The sequence below is a fragment of the Phacochoerus africanus genome, chromosome 9, assembly GCF_016906955.1.
Source record: "Phacochoerus africanus isolate WHEZ1 chromosome 9, ROS_Pafr_v1, whole genome shotgun sequence".
Taxonomy (NCBI): domain Eukaryota; kingdom Metazoa; phylum Chordata; class Mammalia; order Artiodactyla; family Suidae; genus Phacochoerus; species Phacochoerus africanus.
The window spans coordinates 56,995,526-57,008,058 of NC_062552.1; positions in this window are offsets into that span (position 1 = coordinate 56,995,526).

Consider the following 12,533-nt stretch of genomic DNA (forward strand, 5'->3'; position numbering starts at 1 on the left):
TTAGTCTTTGGATTGTGCTATTGCTGCTCTAAGACATCTTAATCTAACCCAAAATGATAAAGGTTTTCTCCTGCGAGATTAAAGCTCTAGGTTTTATATTACATCTGATCTATTTTGGATCTGTGTGTATCTATATGGTCCCATACCTTTAAGTTCTTTTTTTTTGCATATAACTATCCTGTTGTTGAGCACCATTAGCTGAAAAGCTAAACTTTCTCTGCTTCAGTGCCTTTGTACTTTTGTCAAAAATCGATTGATCACAGCTTTGTCACTGCAGTGGCCCAAGTTCAACCCTGGCCCAGGAACTTTTGCATGCCTTTGGTGCAGCCTTTGGGAGTGCTCCTTCTTCTTTAGCCTTTTCCAAAAAACAAAAAACAAACAAAAAAAACCCCAAAAAAGTCAGTTGGTTATATATATCCATTCCATTAATCTGTTTGGTGCCATGGTCTCCCAAAGTCTCCTCTTACTTTTTTTAGAGCCACACTGTGGCATATGGAAGTTCCCAGTCTAGGAGTCGAATTGGAACTGGAGGTGATGGCCTACACCACAGCCATAGCAACTTGGGATCCGAGTCAAGTCTGTAACCTACATCGCAACTGTGGCAATCCTGGATCCTTAACCCACTGAGTGAGGCCAAGGATCAAACCTGCTTCCTCATGGATACTAGTTGGGTTCTTAACCTGCTGAACTACAAAGGGAACTCTTTTTTTTTTTTTTTTTTGTCTTTTTGCCTATTTTCTAGGGATGCTTTCCACGGCATATGGAGATTCCCAGGCTAGGGGTCTAATCAGAGCTATAGCTGCCAGCCTACACCAGAGCCACAGCACAACGGGATCTGAGCCGTGTCTGCAACCCACACCACAGCTCACAGCAATGCTGGATCCTTAACCCACTGAGCAAGGGCAGGGATCGAACCCGCAACCTCATGGTTCCTAGTCGGATTCATTAACCACTGCGCCTCGACAGGAACTCCAACAAAGGGAACTTTTAAATGGAATTTTCTTAATTAGAATTTCTAGTTTGTTGCTTGGCTAAATACGGATATACAAATGATTTTTGTATATTGTGCTTGTAACCTGCAGCCTTGCTGAACTCATTATTAAAAGGTAAATGAAGGGAAAAAACCTTATGTTCTTTATAGATTGGCTTTGTGTTAGTGCTTATCTTTAATGCTTAGCCATACAACTCTGCCTTCATCTTGAGTTCTTGCTTGTGCAGTGCCTGAATGCTAAGCAAAAGTGAAAAAATGTTTAGTGTTTTCCTAGACATTTCTCAGCAAAGATCCAGTCCTGGGCATGTGTTATGCTTTGATTTGCCAGTATACTGTGGGAGCTTTTAAAAGGCCTTTCTGGAGTTCCCATGGGTTAAGAATCTTGTGTCATCACTGTTTTGGTTCAGGTTGCAGCTGTGGCATGGGTTCAATACCTGCCCCAGGAACTTCTGCATGTCGTGGGCACCCCCCCCACAAAATAAATAAAAGGCCTTTCTCCCTACATATTTCCTTTTGCAACCTCTTTCTTCCCAGGCTTTTTATATGTCTGTTGTTTGTCCCAGCTCTTCCTTGCCCAGGCTGCTGCAGCTAATACTTGTGCCTTTAAATACTTTAAATACTTGCAGCAAAAGTCCTGGGAACACTAAGTCTGGCAAAATAAAGGTGAGTTCTTGCATTGGTCCTTCAGGGAGCTGCCAGATAAGTTGTAACCCAAAACCACCATCCTCTTTTCCCTCCCTCTGGTTATAGCAACCTGTACCAGAAAGGCAAGCTCTCATCCTCACCACTGCCAGTGTAGGATGTGGGTGTATTAGGCGGGCACAGCACTCTTAACCACCAAACAGCAGCTTATTCCTTCACCAAGGTTTCATCATCTGGTTGTTTTAAGTTTTTGACAAGATTTCTAGAGTTGTCAGAGTTGATTGTAACAGATTTTGGAAGCTCATTAGTTGCTTTTGTGGAGAGACAGAACTCTGGTGAGAGTGTTACACCACATTCAGTAACATCCCATTTAAAAAAATTTTTTTTAGGGCCACACCCATGGCATATGGAGCTTCACAGGCTAGGGGCTGAATTGGAGCTGTAGCTGCCAGTCTACACCGCAGCCACAGCAACATGGGATCTGAACCGTATCTGCAACCTACACCACAGCTCACAGCAACGCTAGATCCTTAACCCACTGAGTGAGGCCAGGGATCAAACCTGCAACCTCATGGTTCCTAGTCGGATTTTCCTCTGTGCCACGATGGGAACTCCCTAATTCTACATGTTTATGCACCCAAAAAACAGCTTCAAAATACACAAAGACAAAACTGATGGAACTGAAAAGAGAAATGGACAAATCCACAATTAGAGTTGGAGAACTTCAGCAACCAGGCAAAACATAAAGAAGGCTAGAGAAGAAACGCACCCCACCTTTACTCAGCTATCCTAGTTGCAGAACATACCACCAGTGATGGCAGAGTACATATTCTTCACAAGCACATGTGGAATAGCCCTCAAAATAGTCCAGGAGAGCTGTTGTGGCTCAGTGGGTGTTCATGAGAATGCAGGTTCCACACCTGGCCTTGCTCAGTGGGTTAGGACCCAGTGTTGCTGTGAGCTGTGGCAGAGGTTGAGGATGTGGGTTGGATCTGGTGTGGTCCTGGCTGTGGTGTAGGCCAGCAGCTGCAGCTCCAATTCTACTTCTAGCCTGGGAACTTGCATATGCCACAGGTACAGTCACAAAAAGAAAGGGAAGACAAAAGAACTAAACACAAGAGTAGGAAGCAGTGAAAGTGAAATGACAAAAACAATAGAGAAAATCAGTGAAACCCAAAACTTGTTCTATAACAAAGAAAATCTGTAAAACTGATAAACCTCCAGCCAGACCAATTAAAATAAAGAGATATTAACAGAATTAATACCAGGAATGAAAGATGAGCTATCATTGTAAACCCCACAAACTTGGAAAGAACAGTAGGTTAATACTACAGACTATGCACAGAAATGTGACAAATGGACAAATTCCTTGAAAGACAAATTGCCTAAACTCATCCAAAAAGAAAGAATCTGAAAAGTCCTATAGCAATTAAAGAAATTGAATCAATCATTGCAAGCCCTCTGAAAATGAAAACTATTGGCCCTGATGTTATTAATGCTGGATTCTACTATACATTTAAAGGAGAAAAATAATGCCCATTCTATACAATTTCAGAAGACAGATGGGACACTTTTCAACTCATTTTATGAGGCCAGAAGGATTCTACCAAAACCACAGAAAGAAAACAAGAAAACTATAGACTCATATACTTCATGAACACAGACACAAAAGTCCTTAACAAAATATTAGCAAATTGAATAAAAATTTTTTTAGCATACATGATGAAATGGGGTTGATCCTGGCAATGCAAGGCTGGCTCTACCTTGCTGGTAGGAATGTAAAATTGTACAGTTGTTTTGGGAAATAGGCTGGCATTTCCTCAAAAAGTTCAATTACTATAGAGCCCAATAATCCAACTCCTAGGTATACCAATTGAAAACATGTTTACACGAAAATATGTACAAGAATCTTTACAACACTATTCTTAACAGCCAAAAACTGGAAATAATTCAGAAGTCCATCAATTCATGGATAAGCAAAATGAGGTATATCGATACAGAATTTGAAACAGGCATAAAAAGGAATGAAATACTGATAATGCATGCTACACCATGGATGAACCTTGAAAACAATACCAAATGAAAGAAAGAACCCAGACACAAAGGCCAGATATTATCTGGATTCTATTTATATGAAGCATCCTAACTAGGCAAATCCATAGAGATAGAAATTAGATTAGTGGTTGCCAGGGGAAATGGGGTAAATGAACAGTGACTACTAACTGATGGGTTTCTTTGGGGAATTAAGAAAGTGTTCTGAAATTAGATTGTGGTGATGGTTGCAAAATACTGTGACTAATACTAAATGCTACTGAATTGTGTACTTTAAGTGGGTTATTTTATAGTATGGATTATAATTTTTTTAAAAAAATCTGTATGGAGTTCTTGGAGTTCCCATCGTGGCACAGTGGTTAACGAATCCAACTAGGAACGATGAGGTTGTGGCTTTGATCCCTGGCCTTGCTCAGTGGGTTGAGGATCCGGCATTGCTGTTAGCTGTGGTGTAGATTGCAGATACAGCTCTGATCCTGCATTGCTGTGGCTCTGGCGTAGGCCAGTGGCTATGGCTCTGATTAGACCCCTAGCCTGGGAATTTCCATATGCTGTGGGAGTGGCACTAGAAAAGGCAGAAAGACAAAAAAAAAAAAAATCAGTGTATGGAGTTCTTGTTGTGGCTCAGTGAGTTAAGAACCTGGCACAGGGTCTGTGAGGATGCGGGTTTAATCCTTGGCCTCCTGCAGTGGGTTAAGGATCCTGCATTGCTGCAAGCTGTGGCATAGGTCTCGGATACAGCTCAGATGCTTACATAGGCTGGCATCTGCAGCTCCAATTCAACCACTAGCCTGGGAACTTCCATATGCCACAGGTGCAGCTGTAAAAAAAAAAAAAAAATCGGTGTAATCCACCATATTAAAAGAACAAAGGGAAAAAAAACCCTATATGATCATTATTAGCAATTGATGCAAAAAATGCATTTGACAAAATTCAATATCCATTCATGATAAAAATGACTTCCAGAAAACCAGGAATAAAAGGGAGCTTTCTTAACCTGATAAAGGCATCTACCAAAGTGAACTTAGAGGCAATGTCATACATAGCATGCTTTCCACATAATATCATAGTACGAGGATGTCCACTCTGGAATTCCTAACTAGTGCAATAAGGCAACAAGAAAGAAATGATACAGGAGTTCCCGTCGTGGCGCAGTGGTTAACGAATCTGACTAGGAACCATGAGGTTGCGGGTTCGATCCCTGCCCTTCCTTGCTCAGTGGGTTAACGATCCGGTGTTGCCGTGAGCTGTGGTGTAGGTTGCAGACGAGGCTCGGATCCCGCGTTGCTGTGGCTGTGGCGTAGACCGGTGGCTGCAACTCCGATTCGACCCCTAGCCTGGGAACCTCCCTATGCCGCAGGAGCAGCCCAATAAAAGCTAAAAAAAACCAAAAAAAAAAAAAAGAAAGAAATGATACAGATTGGAAAGAAATTAAAACATCTTTATTCATAAACAACATGACGGTATACATTCCAAGGAAATTACAATAAAATGCTCCAACTAATGGTTTATAGCAAGGACACAGAATACAGAGTAACATACAAGATCAACTATATTTCTCCATACTAGCAAGTATAAAGTAAACAAAACGTGTAGTATCTGTAGGCTGGAAACTACAAAATGCTGATGAAAGAAAGAAAGCATAAATAAATAGATGTACTGTGTTCTTGGATTGGAAAACAACACAGTAAACTGTCAGGGCTCTCCAAAATGATCTATATGGATCTAATGAAATTCCAATAAAAATCTCAGAATTACTTTTTTTTTTGGAGATGGAGGCAAGCTGACACTAAAATTTATATGGAAACTAAACAGAATAGCCAATTTTTTTTTCAAAGGTGGCACCTGTGGCATACGAAACTTCCCATACCAGGGATTGAATCTGAGCCATAGCTCTGACCTATGTCACAGCTGTGGTAATGCCAGATCTTTTAACCCATTGTGCTGAGGCAGGGATCGAATTCGTGCCTCTGCAGCAACCTAAGCCTCTGCAGACAGATTCTTTCTTTCTTTATCTATTTACTTTGATTTTTAGGGCCACACCCCAGGGCATATGGAGGTTCCTCGGCTAGAGTTCAAATCAGAGCTATAGGTGCCGGCCTATGCCACAGCCACAGCAATGCGAGATCCAAGCCATCTGCGACCTACACCACAGCCTACGTCAACGCTGGATCTTTAACCCACTGAGCGAGGCCAGGGATCAAACCCACAATCTCATTGTTCCTACTCAGATTTGTTTCTGCTCTGCCACAACAGGAACTTCTGCAGACAGATTCTTAACCTGCTGTGCTACCATGGGAACACCACCAAACAAAAATGCAAACGGCCATCTCAGAATCCAGAAGTGGGTGCAGCTCACTATCACTGAGGGTGCCCTGACCAAGCACTGCCTGCTGTCCCAGACATCCAGACATCACTGCTCTGCAGCCTGCAGCCCCCACCTCTCCATGGGTTGCTACCATTGCCAAGGGCCCAGCAACTAGGCACCACCTGCAGGAGCCACCTATTGCCACCACCTCCCTGGCAGCACAGGTGGACCATGAACCAGCACACCCCTATTGAGAAGATAACAGCCTGCGCACATTGAGGAAAGAGACAGGAAGCATCCAAACCAAAAGCAGCCCCCCCCCCAAAAAAAAAAGAGGGGAGATCCCTTCATGGCTCAGTGGTTAACAAACTCAATTCAATGAAATAGACTTCTTCAGTCTAACAGACACTGAGTTCAAAAAGGAAATAGGAATTCCCACTGTGGCACAGCAGTTATGAGCCCATCTAGTATCCATGAAGATGCAGGTTTGATCCCTGGCCTCACTCAGTGGGTTAAGTATCTGGTGTTGCCATGAGCTATGGTATAGGTTGCAGACACAAGCCTAGATACTGTGTTGCTGTGGATATGGAATAGGCTGACAGCTGCAGCTCTGAATTGACCCTTAGCCTGGGAGCTTCCATATACCACATTTATGGCCCTAAAAAAAAAAAAAAAGAGGTAATGAAAATACTGAAGGAATTAAGAATGGTATTGACAGTAATGCAGATTTCTTTAAAAATGAACAAGAATGTATAATGAGGAGCCAAGAAAAATTAGAAAATTTATTTGCCAAGACAAAAGCTGAGATAAAACCATTGAACAGCAGAGTGAATAATGCAGAGGAACAAATAAGTGACTTGGAAGATAGAATAATGGAACCAATTGGGACAGCAGACAGAAAGCCAAAAAAGAAAATGAAAGCAATATAAGAGGTCTATGGGATAACATAAAGCATGCTAATTTACCCATAATAGGGATCCCAGAAAGAGAAGAGCAGATTGAAAACGTATTTGAAGAAATTATGGCTGAAGACTTCCCACAGCTGAAGAAGGAAATTGATATTCAGATACAGAAAGCACAGAGGGTTCCAAAAGATGAACGAAAAGAGACCTAAAACAAGACATAGGAGAGAATTCTAAAGGCAGCAAGAGAAAAAGCGTAATTTACAAGGGAACTCCCATAAGGCTATCAGCTGATTTCTCCACAGAAATGCTACAGGCCAGAGGGGAGTAGCCAGAATGGATATAGTCAAAGTTCCAAAAGGAAAAAATCTGCAGCCTACAATAATATACAGAGCAAGAATATCATTTAAAATAGAAGGAGAATTAAAGAATTTCTCCAACAAACAAAAACTAAAAGAATACAGCAATACTAAACCTATCCTAAAAGAAATACTGCAAAGTCTCTAAATAGGAAAGAAGTAAGAAGATATAGAATGGAGGAAATCACAATGGGAAGATAATCACTTAAACAAGTCAGTATACAGATCTAAAAGGAAAAAAACCAAACCAAACAAACCCTATTTGTAAAAGTGATAATAGGCACAAGGAACAACAAAAGGACAAAAACGAAGATGTTAAAAAAGGATATCAAAATCATAAAAAGTGGGGAAGGAAAGTAAGAAAATCTAGACTTTTTTTTTCTTGTTTTTAAATGTTTGAGCCTATATGACTAACTCTTGGGCTAAAACAAGCATATATAGGAAGGGGTTAACATACTTGAAAAACAGGGCAACAACAAATCAAAACCAAACAATACAATTACAGAAACTAAAAAGAAGAGGACACAAGCATAAAACAAAACCATCCAACCAAAGAAAGGAACAAAGGAGAAACATAAAACCAACTGGAAAACAAAGTTTAAAATAGCAATAAATACATATTTATCAATATGTATCATATTACCTTAAATGTCAGTGGACTGAATGTTCCAATCAAAAGATATAGAGTGGCAGATTGGGTTAAAAAACAAGAGCCTACAATATACTGCCTATAAGAGACCCAACGTTAGCACAAAGGACACATATACATTGAAAGTGAAGGGGTGGAAAAAGATATTTCATGCCAATGGACAAGACAGGAAAGCAGGAGTTGCAATAATCATATCAGACAAAATGACTTTAAAACAAAGCCCAAAAAGAAAGACAAAGAAGGGCACTATTTAATGGTTAAAGGATCCATTCAAGAAGAGGATATTACAATCGTCAATATATATGCCCCTAATATAGGAGCATCCAGGTACCTATGACAAATACTAACAGACATAAAAGGAGAAATTGAAGGGAATACAATCATAGAAGGAGATTTTAACACCCCAGTCACATCAATGGACAGATCCTCTAGGCAGAAAATCAGTAAGGCAACAGAGATCCTAAATGACACAATAGAAAAGTTAGACGTAATTGATATCTTCAGGACATTACAGCCAAAAAAAATCAGAATATACATTCTTCTCAAGTGCACATGGAACATTCTCAAGAATTGATCACATACTGGGGCACAAAGCTAACCTCAACAAATTTAAGAGTATAGATATTATTTCAAGTATCTTCTCTGACCACAATGGTATGAAACTAGAAATCAACCACAGGAAAAGAAATGAGAAAAAACTGATTACATGGAGACTAAACAACATGCTACTAAAAAAACCCATAGGTCAATGAGGAAATCAAGAAGGACATTAAAAAATCCATCAAGACAAATGATAATGAAGACACAAAAACAGTGCTCAGAGGGAAATCATAGCAATACAGGCCTTCCTCAAAGAAGAAGGAAAATCTCAAATCGACAACCTAACCCACCACCTAAATGAATTAGAAAAAGAAGAACAAACAAAACCTAAAGTCAGCAGAAGGAAGGAAATCATAAAGATCAGAGGGAAATCAATAAAATAGAGATTTAAAAAACAATAGAAAAAACCAATAAAACCAAGAGCTGGTTCTTTGACAAGGTAAACAAAATTGACAAACCTCTGGCTAGACTCACCAAGAAGAGGAGAGAAAAAACCCAAATAAAGAAAATAACAGATGAAAAAGGGGAAGTCAAAACGGATACTACAGAAATACCAAAAAACCCATAAGAGAATAATATGAACAATTGTATGCTAACAAATTTGACAACCTAGAAGAAAAGAATAACTTTCTAGAGACTTACAGCCTGCCAAAACTGAATCAAGGGGAAAAAGATCAACTGACCAGAATGATCACTAGAAATGAAATTGAATATGTCATAAAAACATTCCCTACAAATAAAAGTCCAGGACCAGATGGCTTCACAGGCAAATTCTACCAAACATAAAAAGGAAATTTTACCCATCCTCCTTAAACTTTTTCAAAAGTTTGAAGAAACACTCCCAAAGACATTCCGTGATGCCACCACCATCACCCTAATTCCAAAACCAAAGATACCACCCAAAAAGAAAACTATAGGCCAATATCTTTGATGAATACAGACACAAAAATTCTCAACAAAACTTTAGCCAACCGAATCCAACAACATATAAAAAAGATCATACACCACGACCAGGTGGGATCCATCCCAGGTTCACAAGAGTGGTTCAACATATGCAAATCAATCAACATCATACACCACATTAACAAAAGAAAAGTCAAAAACCACATGATCATCTCAATAGATGCAGAGAAAGCATTTGACAAAGTCCAATATCCATTCATGATCAAAACTCTTACCAAAGTGAGTATAGAGGGAACATACCTTAATATAATAAAAGCCATTTATGACAAAACCACAGCAAATATAATACTCAATGGGGAAAAGCTGAAAGCCTTTCCAGTAAAATCTGGATCGAGACAGGGATGCCCACTCTCAACACTGTTATTCAACATAGTACTGGAAGTCTTAGCCACAGCAGTCAGACAAACAAAAGAAATAAAAGGCATCCAAATAGGAAGAGAAGAGGTAAAACTGTCACTGTATGCAGATGACATGATACTATATATAGAAAAACTTAAGGACTCAACCCCAAAACTACTTGAACTGACCAACAAATTCAGCGAAGTAGCAGGATATAAGATTAACATTCAGAAATCAGTCGCATTTCTGGATACTGACAATGGAATATTAGAAAAGGAATAAAAAAATACAATACCTTTTAAAATTGCACCCCAAAAATCAAATAACTGGGAATATACCTGACCAAGCTGGTAAAAGACTTACATGCTGAGAACTATAAAACATTAATCAAGGCAATTAAAGAAGATGAAAAGAAATGGAAAGATATCCATGCTCCTGGGGTGGAAAAATTAATATTGTAAAAATGGCCACACTACTCAAAGCAATCTGCACATTCAATGCAATCTCTATCAAATTACCCATGACATTTTTCACAGAACTAGAACAAACAATCCAAAAATTTATATGGAACCACAACAGACCCAGAATTGCCAAAGCAATTCTGAGGAATAAAAACCAAGCAGAAAGCATAACTCTCTGAGATTTCAGCCAATATTACAAAGCCACAGTAATCAAGATGGTGTGGTACTGGTTATCAAAACAGACAGACCAACCGACCAATGGAACTGAATAGAGAACCCAGAAATAAACCCAGACACCTGCAGTCAATTAATCTTCAACAAAGGAGGCAAGAACATAAAATGGGAAAAAGACAGTCTTTTCAGCAAGTATTGCTGGGAAACCTGGACAGCTGCATGCAAATCAATGAAACTAGAACACGCCCTCACACCATGCATGAAAATAAACTCAAAATGGCTCAAAGACTTAAATATAAAACAAGATACCATCAAACTCCTGGAAGAGAACATAGGAAAAATATTCTCTGAAATCAACCTTACAAATGTTTTCTCAGGTCAGTCTCCCGAAGCAACAAAAATAAAAGCAAAAATAAACCGATGGGACCTAATCAAACTGACAAGCTTTTGCACAGCAAAAGAAACCAAAAAGATAACTTACAGAATGGGAGGACATAATTTCAAATGATGCAACTGACAAAGGCTTAATCTCTAAAATATGCAAACAACTTGTACAACTCAACAGCAAAAAGCCAACAACCCAATGGAAAAATGGGCAAAAGACCCGAATAGACATTTCTCCAAAGAAGATATACAGATGGCCAACAAGCACATGAAAAAATGCTCAACATCGCTGATTATAAGAGAAATGTAAATAAAAACTACCATGAGGTGCCACCTCACACCAGTCAGAATGACCATCATTAATTAAGTCCACAAATAACAAGTGCTGGAGAGGTTGTGGAGAAAAGGGAACCCTCCTGCAATCTTGGTGGGAATGTAAGCTGGTACAACCACCGTGGAGAACAGTAGAGAGGTACCAGATAAAACTATACATAGAACTACCATATGACCCAGCAATCCCACTCTTGGGTATATATCCAGACAAAACTTTCCTTGAAAAAGACACATGCAAACGGCATGTTCATTGCAGCACTATTCACAATATCCAAGACTTGGAAACAACCTAAATGTCCATTGACAGATAATTGGATTAGGAAGATGTGGTATATATACACAATGGAATACTACTCAGCCATAAAAAAGAATGACATGATACCATCTATAGCAACATGGATGGAACTAGAGACTCTCATACTGAGTGAAATAAGTCAGAAAGAGAAAGACAAATACCATATGATATCACTTATAACTGGAATCTAATATACAGCACAAATGAACATCTCCACAGAAGAGAAAATCATGGACCAGGAGAATAGACTTGTGGCCGCCCAGGGGGAGAGGGAGGGTGTGGGAGGGATCATGAGCTTGGGGTTATCGGATACAACTTGGAATGGATTTACAATGAGGTCTTGCTGAGTAGCATTGAGAACTATGTCTAAATACTTATATGTAACAGAACAAAGGGTGGAAAAAAAATGTATGCATGTAAGTGCATCTTGGCCCCCATGCTGTACATAGAAAAATAAATTAATTAATTAAAAGAAAGAAAAGGCAAAAAGACAAAAAACAAACAACCCCCTCCCCAAAACAAAAACAAAAACAAAAAGGTAAAAGGAACTCTGCAATTACAAACCCTGACTCTTTATAAGAAACATTGCCTCTAGCACTTCTGGTATTAGAGGTTCTTCCCACACGGTGACATCCGTTTAATGGTCACTATATCCTGAGTGTGGAAAAGTGGCATAGTCATTCATTCTCTAAATAGGGACTGTGTGACTGGTTACTTGCGGGTTTTACTATCTTTTTTTTAAAATTTAATTTTAGGACTGCACCCAGAGCATGTGGAAGTTCAGAGGCTAGGGGTCAACTCAGAGCTGCAGCGGAAGGCCTACACCACAGCCACAGCAACACAGGATCCAAGCCACATTTGTGACCTACATTACAGCTCATGGCAACACTGGATCCTTGACCCATTAAGCAAGGCCAGGGATCGAAACCATATCCTCATGGATCCTAGTCAGGCTCATTAACCAGGGAACCACAAAGGGAACTCCCTGTATCTTTTAATTAGGTGGGAATACTTTGAGAAGACCCTATGGAGCTTTAATTAATTAATCAAAAAATCAGTAACTGAACCTTCAGGGATAACA